Source organism: Beta vulgaris, chromosome 1, assembly GCF_026745355.1.
Source record: "Beta vulgaris subsp. vulgaris cultivar EL10 chromosome 1, EL10.2, whole genome shotgun sequence".
NCBI lineage: Eukaryota > Viridiplantae > Streptophyta > Magnoliopsida > Caryophyllales > Amaranthaceae > Beta > Beta vulgaris.
In genome coordinates, this window is record NC_079202.1 from 7,447,683 (window position 1) to 7,459,317 (window position 11,635).

Here is an 11,635-nt window from a genome sequence, read left to right on the forward strand (position 1 = left end):
TTTCCACATGCTCCAGAAGAAGATGCTTTTAGGCAAGAATTTTTCAATAGTGGAAAAATGCCAACTGAACAGGTAAAAATGGTTGTACCTAATCCGAAAATGGATCGGATCAGTTAGGCTAGGAGCGGTCGACAAAATTGAACTGATCCGATGCAAAATCGAATCAGTTAGCACCTAATCGATTCGGTCATGGTTGAAAACCGGATTAGTTAGTGTAGCTTATTGATCATGTTTTCAACTATGATCGGATTAGTAAGGTGACTCATTGGTTAAAAAAAACTGCCATCATATTCAGCTTCATGATTTTGTATAATTTTCAACAAAATTATACTTCCTCCGTTCCAAAATACTCTTGACACTTATCAAGGCACTTAGTTTAGATGATAAGTTGTTTTGTTATCAATTGTTATTATATTGAAAAGTAGATGTGATAGAAGTTAGTAATTAATAAAAGTAGTATTATTTTATTTTGAGGAGAGAGAATGTGGGCCATGGTTAGAGTTGGTAGGTAATTTGAGTGGTATTATTTTATTTGAAGGAGAGAGAGTGTGGGTCAATAGTTAAAAGGTAGAATGATTAAAATAATAGTGGGTCATATCCTAAAATATAAGTGTAAAGAGTATTCTGAGACAGATAAAAAAGGAGAGTGTAAAGAGTATTCTGGGACGGAGGGAGTACAACTCAACAATTACTGGAAATTATACAATTCAATAATTACACAAAATGATACATAAATTACACAATTTTGAACAATTTTCAACAATTACACAGCACTATACATGAATACAAAACATAAATACAGAAAAATAACATAATATGAAAAACTATAATGAAATTTATAGAAAAAACCCCATAGAAAAAACAAAAACTACATAACCAAAACAACCCTAAATTCCAAAGGTCCTGAAAAATTAAAATAAACAAAAATCAAATCGATAAAAAACCTAAATAAAATGAAAATTAAGCCATTTAGCGTTCTTCATTGTTGAAGAATTGTTCCTAGAACTAGAAATTGCTCGGAGTTAAAACCCAAAAGTTCGACTTTCCTTGGTTGTGATGTTGGCGAGAACGGCGATGACTTCATCAAATTGAAAATTGATCTAACTGAAAATTATACACTATAATTGCTGGAAATGAAGCAATGAGCACGAAATAAAGTCGAAACTAAAATTATGGAGAGATGAGTAAAATACCTGGTAAAATTCAACATTTTTCGGCCTCATTTCTAAAAGTTCATCGCGGAGCTAAAGCTAGGGTTTCTATTTATTCCCAAATTGAAGCTTGGTATTTCTTTTGATTTTTTCATCTTAACACTTCTCTTTTTGTATCTCTATAATTTATTGTCTTCCAAAAATAATTGTAGATTTCGCGTAGAATCTACTCCAGATTTATCTTTGTGTTGTAGAACTTGTAAATAAATTTGCGGTTTCGTCGTTTTGCTGGAGAAAAAGAGATGGAAAGAACGGATAAGGCTAGAAAACCCTAGTTGATCCCATTTAAGGGAAGAGGGAAGAGAGGAAAAGAGAAGTGGGGTTAAGGTTAGGGTTGGGAGGGAAATGAGAGAAGAGAGATAGGGAAGAACACATGAGGCTTGAGGGAAATGAGGGATAAATCAACGTTTATATAGTCAAGGTAGCCAACCAGATCAGTTGACTTAACTGATCCGGTTTAAGAAAAATCGGATCCATTTAGTTATGTATTTGATGTTTTTCCCACTAGTGTTTAGCCTTGGAATCCTATAAAAATTCTAGAATGGAGCGAGAGGAAGGACGTTGGTGGAACACACTATGAAGTTGTCTCCGCAAGGCACCATAGATTTAGGGAGTGGGTGCAATTGAAGAGAGGTGTTCAATAGTTTCGGGTTGCAAATTATAACGAGGGCATAGGTTTGTGGGTAGGATTTTCCTTAAACATCATAGCTTTCACATCGAGACTATAGTGACAAATTTGCCATACGAAAATTTGTAGTTTGGGTGGAATATCCAACTTCTGAATCCATCTAGAAGGCCAAGGTGGACTTTTAGGAAGGTCATGAGCTAACCAAGTAGCAGATTTTATTGAGAAGTTACCACTCTGAGTAGGATGGCCCCAAATGGGGACATCTGGGATATCATTGATAGCAAAGAGAATTCCTTTGACTTTAACAAGGAAATGATGGGGCAGAAATTGCATTAGCTTTTGGATATGCCAAGTCTACTCTGTCGTAATGAAGTGGGCTAGTTTTAGATCAAGATCTATATTTCTTCGAACCATATTAAGCATATCACATAAATTTTCCTAACATAACCAGTTGTCAAGCCAAAAGATAATTAATTTCCCATTTCCTACTTTCCATCGAATGTCTTTCTTCGTTGAGCCAAAATTGTCTTCCAAAGATGAGAATCCTTGATTCTTGATTTTTAATCTATAATCAAATGACTTGTTAGAATGATATATTTTCTTAATTAGGATGGCCCAAAAACTTAGTGTTTGAGAAAGCAAATTCCAACCAAGTTTGGCTAAAAAAGCTTTATTGAGCGGCAAAGTTAGGAGAAAAAATGGTATGCCAAGTTATAAGCAGGGTGCTATCTTTATCTTTAGCTTGCCGCTAGAAAAATTAGCGATGCATTATGTCAATAGTTTTGCAGATTTAAGTGGGGATTAGAGTTGAATAACATGTGTAAGCTGGAAGAGCTTCAAGATTAGACTGAATGAGAGTATAACGACCAGCTTTGAAGCGAAAGTCAGATTCCCAATGTTGTGTCGGCTAGAGGGACTTCGCCAAAATATAGCTATAATCACGTTTTGGAGGATAATAAAAGCTCGAAAAACAAACTCCAAAATATCTACCAAGACATGATTCGGGGGTCAATTGAAGTGACTAGCTAGCAAGTGAAGATTTTCTAGCATTTGGAATTTTCTTTGAAAGCACTAGCGCTAATTTATGAAAGTTGACAAGTTGTCCAGACATAAGGGAAAATTCATCAAGGATATTCTTGAAATTGTTCTAAAATATAGGTTTTGCTTTACAGAAAACAAGGTTATCATCTGCGAACATTAAGCAGGGAATTTGAAAACCCCGCAAATAAATCTTAAACCCCAAACCTGACTTCACAATTTGATTAATGTTTGCCATAAGAAGTCTCATGCAATGTGATCACCAACTTATATACCATATTGAGTTTTGAAGCACACCACCCTATTGCATGTACTACTATTATTGGACGGAGTTAAGAATCTCCTGGACAATAAGGATATTATCATGATTAGATTTGTTAGAGGTGAAAGCGTTTTGAAATGCGCTAATATTAGCTTTGAGAATTGGGCATAATCTTTGTATGCGGAGCTTGGAGACGCTTTGTAAATTGAATTCATTAAGCTTATTGGCCTAAAATGATTAGGCGTTTTTGGAGTTGAATTTTTCGGGACATGAGTGATGATTGTTTGATTTAAAGAGGGGGAGTGGACGTCCATGGTGAAAGAAACCATGAATAGCAAGACAAATTTGAGGACCTACAATCGACCAATAAGTCTGAAAAAAATTGGCCCCAAAGCTATCATATCCTAATGCTTTATGGAGGCATATAATAACAAAGAAGACGAATTTTGTATCATCATTAGAAAATGGTCCTAATAAAGTAGCAGCGTCAAACTCGATAACTAAAATATTGACAAAATCGAGGTCGAGTATCCGAGAATTACTGGTAGCTGAAGTGAATCTTTCTTTGAAAGAATTAGTAAGAAGAGAGTTGATGCCGGTTGGTGAATCAATCCATTGAATAAGATCATTTTGTAGGGGGAATATGGTGGTGTTAACAGTTATTTTCTTTTTTTTTTTTATTTTGTTATGAAAGAATCATAAATTACGATCTCCTTGAGTTAGCTATTGTTTGCGATTAAATTTGCCTCAATTAAACTGGCTAAAAAGAAGCAGTTTCTCTCTTTGTCATATGAGATGATTAATATTTTATACTAAGAAAGGGTTGAAAGGTTAACCCCATAAGGCCATAATCTTTGTTTTATAGTAGCAATTTTCTCACTGTTTTCAATTAGCTTATTTTTCGTGTGACCAAAATGTTGTTTAGTACAAGTCTTGAGTTGAATTTTATTAGCGAAATTTTGTGCTGGACTTAAAAAGATCTTGAACCCGAATGGCGTGAGCCCATATTTTTCTAACAATATGATGTGATTATTGATCAACTGTCCAAGAATTTTAGAACCAAAAGCAGGGGGCTTGGTTATATAGGACAATGTTACAGCTACCCAGTGGGTAATTAACCCACTAAAAATAGAGCATTAAAAAACTATTAGAACTAATGAGTTGGATTCCACTATTATTTATTTCTATTAGTAGTGGGTTATTTACCCAATTGTTACATAAAGTTTTTTTCCATTATTATTGGAATGTATGATAAAAATGGTAAAATAAAGATAAAATCTAATCCAATTGATGGCGTGCCCTTTATACCCGGATCCCAGAATGAAGCATCTAACGGTCTTAATCTGTCCAACGGCCAAAAGCTATATATCCATTATCCCCAAACAATCTAATGGTCATAATTCATTTGGCGGCTGCCGTCCTCACAGAACTGTGTCCCCCCGATCTTGGATTTGCTAATAGCCGACCACTCTGAATTTGTCGGTTGTCTAAAGAAAACTACTCTTTTAATTTACATTAAAATAATCGAACAAAAAGAGGGAAATACAGAAAGTTCAAGAGAGAGAAAGGTCTTCCTGTTTACTCCAACTCTCCAAGTACGATGCATGACATATCACATTATATTTTTAGTATCATATGATTCATACGATATTATACGATACTATCGTGTTTAAGAGGGCAACGAAATTTTCTATGGTTATCAATATTAGCTTGATTTATGCACACATAAAAGCCCCAAAATATCATATTGCTTGTATTTTAAAGTCTTTTCTTTAAAAGAATTTTCTGACAATATGAACTATAAAGTGGTCACTATTTGAACCTTTTTTTAAGGATTTGTAACCTTTCTAAATTTTATTAGTTTACCATATTGCTTTTTTAAAGTTAAAATTATTTAATTTCGGTCATATTTTAGCACTGGTATATATAAAATATTAAACACATCATGTTGGATATTGTTTAATTCAATTCAATATGTAGATTTACACTATTAACTTATCATATTAAATTTTATCAATGCATAATTAAACATTTTAACAATTAAAGAGACATCTTGAATACCGTGAGAAAACACAGGGGTAAACTAATAAGAAACGAACTGAGTAAATAAGAAAAGTTTGTAAAAGTTTAACCTTGAAATTTTGATACCATATATAGACTAAATAAAGGGGAGGGGGAAAATGCTAAAATAACGTTTATGGAGTATAAATTTTGAAGGTATGAGTTATTTTATTTGATAAAGCACATATTCAGTTGATATCTATATACTTCGGGCCTGTTCTCTTCGGCATAAAACAGCTGAACTGAACTGAACTGAACTGAACTGAACTTATTGGAGCTGAACTGAACTGAACTGAACTTATTGGAGCTGAACTGAACTGAACTGAACTGAACTGAACTGAACTGAACTGAACTGAAATGAATTGAATTGAATTAAACTAAATTGAATTAAATTGAATGTAATAAATATATAAATATTAATATCATTATTTCAATTATTATTATATTACTATTATTGTTATTATTATTCTTGTTACTATTGCTTTTAATATTATTTTTAATAATAATAATAATAATCTTATTATATAAATATTGCTAATTATTATTTTGCTAATACTTTTTTTTCTATATGATTCGGCTAATTATATTGAAATGATAATTCAAGCCTAAGAAGTATTCATTTCAATATTATTTGTCATTGTTCAAAGTACAAACTTTTTAATAGATGACAACACTAATAATATTAATAATAACAACAATATACTTGTCGTCATTGTTGAAATGACAAAAGAAGACCCGTTTTGATAAGTGAAGTACTAGGCAAAATAATAATAATATCAATCATTAACTAGTTTTCATAATCGGTTAATTCTTCGTCTTCTTCTTGTCCAAATATTTGTCCATCACCTCGGGATTATTCTGCATTGAGTCCCATATTGCTTCAGTTATTTGTTGTCGCACACTATCCATAGCTATTTTTCTGTTATCATCGTACATATTATGATCAGCTCTTTGTTCCATGACTTCAATTTGGTGTGTGAAAGGAATCCCTAGATCATGTAAACGAATAAAATTGTGTAAGGTGAAAACAAGCTACAATAATTTTCAACTGATTAGCCTCGTCCATTTGCGGCATCGATTTTAGCACCTTCCACCTATTTTGAGAACCGCAAAGACCCTCTCAATTACATTTCGACAAGAAGAATGTCGGTAATTGAATTGCTCATACATTCCCTGTGGTGGAGTCCCTCTTCTGAAGTCAGGCAAATGGTACCTCAACCCAGGTACTAGATATGGACTCAAGTACCCGAGTGTATTAGGATACGCTGAATCGACTACATAGTATTTTCCTGTACAACAATCATAATGTTAGTTTGTTAATTAAAGTGCCAGGAATTTTCTCATATTATTCATGCCAATATAAGTTAGCTAGTACAGATGGTGGATGAGGGAATCCCATTCTGGCATCTCCTAAGCTTCGCCTCCATACAGTTGTATCATGTGCACTCCCTTCGTAGCCCACATTGATGTGAGTAACCAACATGTTGAGTGAACACACAGCCATCACATTCCATGTTTTCTCCCCGTGACGATCTCTAAAAGCCCTGCCTACATCATCTGCAACAACTGATTGTATAAGGGTACCATCTATGGCACCAACACAATCCTAAAAACAAAAGTATATATCATCATTACATTGAGCTATATACATGTTTATATTAAATTATGTTAATTAATAATAAATGTCATAGAATGTAGGATGAGTACCTTAAAGAAAGGCCAGTATTTGATGTTGCTTTGTATTTCAGGAGGTGTCTCATACATACTTTGATATGGTCGAATTATTTGACTCGACAATGCTTCCAATGCTTGTAATACCTTTTTGAAATACTTCGAAATAGTTGATGTTGAGTGTTGAAATCTTTCAGCAGCATCACGAACAGAAGCAGGTTTAGCTAGCATGTACAAACCTAACCCAAGTTGCTCTTCAATGCTTATATATCTACCAGCTACTAAGAGTTGTTGTTCTCTAAGGATATTAGCAAGACTTATAAATACTTCTCTACTTAGCCGAAGTTGTTCTTTACACAAATTACGATGGCCTGTCAACATCCTATGTATGAAATGATGCCCCGGTTCTCCCCCAAATGCAAAGGCATCCGTTCAACTTGGGTTGTCAATCTCCTCAGCTCATGCAATGCTAAACGTGTCAAACTTTGTTGCACCAAATCTTCATCCATTCTACATAGGCACATATATATTTAATGCAATTTCATCTAGAAAAACATATAAAATAGATAAAATAACTATAATGTAAAATCACATAACCATTAAGTAACTAGACGTTAAGTTAACCATCTCTTAAAATAACTAAAAGTTATAATAACACTATAAGTTCCATAATAATTAAAGCTCACAAAATAGACTTAAACATAAAAAATCACTAACTTAAAAGCAATCTAACATAAAGTCACGCAATTTTAACTAGAGAATCCTTCGCAACCATCTTAGTCGTAGAACATACTATCATTATCCATAGACATATCTGGCCTATAGACATCATCTGAAAGTACACAATGCTTCCTCAAAAAATGAAGTCTGCCTTCATCACAACGCAAAGAGATGAAAAGATCTATGGCACCCAGAGTACTGCGAAAGCTATCAAGAATATCCACAACAAAAGCAACCCCATACTTTTCAGCAATCCCCATGGACTCTAAGATATCATAAACTTCATCAAATTTATTTATGGATTTAGGAGGTGGACTCACAGACGATTTCCTCAGAATATCAAGACATGTATCAATATCATCAGCCCTTGTACTTTTCTTGGGCATGTTACTATTCTCACTGCTTTTACGCTTTTTAATATCACTAGAGATAATGGGAGACTTGCTTTCATTATTGGGGGTTTGAATATCATAAGGTGGAGTGTCTTCAAAGGCAAAAGAACCTTCAACTTCAATACCAATTACTTCCTTTCCTTTGACTGTAGATGCTGGTGTATAAGATCTATCACCCGTTGCATAACCACTACGCAAAATTTTATCCCATTCAGCCTCATTCTGTAATGGATTCTTAAGAAACACAGTTGCTGTAGATTTGTAGCGCTGCATTAAAATAATAGTACAAAGAAAATAAATAAGATAATGAAAACGCTAAATGTAAATATTATACAGAACAAAAATAAATAACAAATTAACAAGTACCTTAACAAAACCCTTCCATTTTTCACTTTCCGTATCAACAACAGGACAACCATCTTCGCTCCATCCGATACCAGTCCATTTCTTTAGTTCATTCCAAGCCCTGTGTTTTTCTTTCATATTGGTAAACCAATTCTTAATGGACAATGCTGTAATGCACTTTCCTGTTCGGGTGTTTAATGTAGTTGCAACACGGTCCCAATTAGTTCTCCCACCCGCAGGGGAGACAAATTCGGGGAGGATTCCCAGAAGTACGGTAACAACATCCATAGTGAAATTCGCCCTTGAATTACTCATTGCAAACTAGATACTTCTAGAGGAGGATAAACAATTAAAAGTTCAACTCAATTCAGTTGCAATTAGTATATTATTAATTAAGGATTATAAATCATTCAATCAATTTTCATATCAAATATCATGCTCTCTAAACCCAAGTTCCCTGAATTTTTATTCCCCAATCGAAGCCTCATTAGCTCAACCACTCATTAATTAATTTTAACTCTTATAAACTACAAATTTCACATTAATCCAATTGAAATATGAATTTATTTTTTTACTCAAATTGTCTTCTTCTTTCCATCAAAAGAATCTCACTATATGGTAAAACAATTTTCTTTTCTTTTCTTTTACAGAAAAATTGAATTTTTTTTCGCTTTTCCTACTCAATCTACTCCTGAATTTTTGTTGTTTGAGTGTGATATATGAATTTATTTTTTTACTCAAATTGTCTTCTTCTTTCCATCAAAAGAATCTCACTATATGGTAAAACAATTTTCTTTTCTTTTCTTTTACAGAAAAATTGAATTTTTTTTCGTTTTTCCTACTCAATCTACTCCTGAATTTTGTTGTTTGAGTGTGATATATGAATTTATTTTTTTACTCAAATTGTCCTTCTTTCCATCAAAAGAATTCATGCCAAGAAGTTTGTTCAATTAAACAAAACATAAATTTCGTGAGTTCGTTGGATGAGATTCAAAAAACAGAGTTTTAAACAACAGAAATTGAAAAAAAAAACAGCAATTTTAGAACTTACTTGGATGAGTTTGTCGTGAACAGAAGCAGATATCGAGTTGATGATGGTGCTGTAAAAAAAAAAAGAGTTACGTTGATGATGGTGAAATAATACGAAGCATTTCGTGATTGATGATGGTGAAATAATACGAACCTGTTTATGCAGCTAGCCAAGTTCTTTAGTTGTGGGTGATGATCAATATTAATATTGGTTATATAGAGTTGATTTTATAAATTTCCCGGCAAAAAAAAACCCTACACTAGTTCATAATTTTAGGAAACAAATCTTAACAAGTGATTGTCACCTAATTTATTTTATTTACTAATTTATTAAAATAATTTATTATTATTTTAATAAGTTTTTATTTAATAACTTATAATTATTAATAAATCATTATTATGAATTAAATAATATATTATTATTATTATTATTATTATTATTATTATTATTGTTATTATTGTTATTATTATTATTGTTATTATAACTTACATTACTTGAGAAAAACAAAGTTGAAGGTCCTTGTAATTGCTATTACTATGCAAACGTTGCATAACTTACATTACTTAATTACAATCTTTAGAGTTATTACCAATAGGAGATGAGGTTGAGCAGTAGATAATATATACTACAAGTAGTATGAAGGGGTCATCAGTTCAATTATTTGTTTTTCTTATGTAATTTCGTTTCTAATGTTGTTTTATAAGTTCAGTTTGACCTATAAACTTATCTGGACCAAAGTTCTATTGCTCCATTTTCTCTAACAAACTTAATTAACAAATATTGAATTACATAATTTTATTACATATAATCAGTTTAGTTCAGTTGTTTTATGCCGTAGAGAACGGGCCCTAAGAGTAATTAGTAAAATAAATTATACCAACATAATAATAATATTTAACAAAATGGTTATAAAAGAATGGAGCTGAACTGAACTGAACTGAACTTATTGGAGCTGAACTGAACTGAACTGAACTGAACTGAACTTATTGGAGCTGAACTGAACTGAACTGAACTTATTGGAGCTGAACTGAACTGAACTGAACTGAACTGAACTGAACTTATTGGAGCTGAACTGAATTGAACTGAACTGAACTGAACTGAAAATAAGCTGGGGAGAACAGGCCCTTCATCTGTTTCTAAATAAGTGCAATAGTTTGATATTTACGCTTGCCAAAATGTTAGTCATTACAATCTCTATTATGTATTTGTAAACATTATAAAAATTGATATTATGAAATTATTCATTGAAACAATTCAATAAATATTTTATATGATCATTTTTGTTCTTATATACTCCATTCATTTTCTTTTATTCTTCCTATTTGGAATCGGGGAAGAAATCAATGCAACTTAAAAAAAGGGTAATGTTCCACTATTTTAAATAAAAACGAATTTAACTAAAAATAAAGATTTTAACCCTTTAGCAACCAATGACATAAAAATTTGAGGGCTAAAAGAGTAAACAATCACTACAAACTAGCGTTGAGTGTTGACACATCTATTAACCTTTGAGTTGCTCGATGTTAGGCAACTAATGAGATAAAAGTTTGAAGGGGAATATGTAAAAAAATGACTACTCAATAGTGTAAATACATTTACTGCAATTTAAAATTAATGAAAAATCTGATTCATAAATTACACTAATAGTATCAAAAGATTCGAAATAAGGAGCAACATATGGTAATAAAAAAACAACAAAAGAAAACAAATGAACTGTTAATATAAAAATATGGTCATTGATTTGAAAGGAAACAAATGAAATATGTATTACTTTCTCCGCTTTAGAAAAGACAATATTCTATTTTGTAACTAATTTATAAGTTTAGGGGCGTTTCTCCTCCTGTTACCCTTTGATTTCAGAGTGGAAGTGTTTAGACTTGTAGTTATCCAAACTTTGCTAGAACCATTAGATATTAATGGAAGAAATTAGACAAATTTGATAACATGGAAGTTTTGACCCATTTAACATCTCCAGAGTGTTTATATAGCAAGTACATGTAAGTAGCATCTATTATACTTCCTCCGTTTCTTTTTACTCGCTACACTTCTCATCTCACGGACTTCTAGGCAATTTTTGGAGAAGAGAGAGGTAGAGAGTAAAAAGAAAAGGGACCCATGTGAGAGGAGAGAGATAGAGAGAGTTTATTGCCCAAAAAAGAAGTGTAGCAAGTAATGTGAAACTTCCCGTAATGAAAAGTGTAGCGAGTAAAAAGAAACGGAGGAAGTAATTGTTTGGGACAATTTCAAATCATGTCTTATCAAAGACGGAAGGAAAAC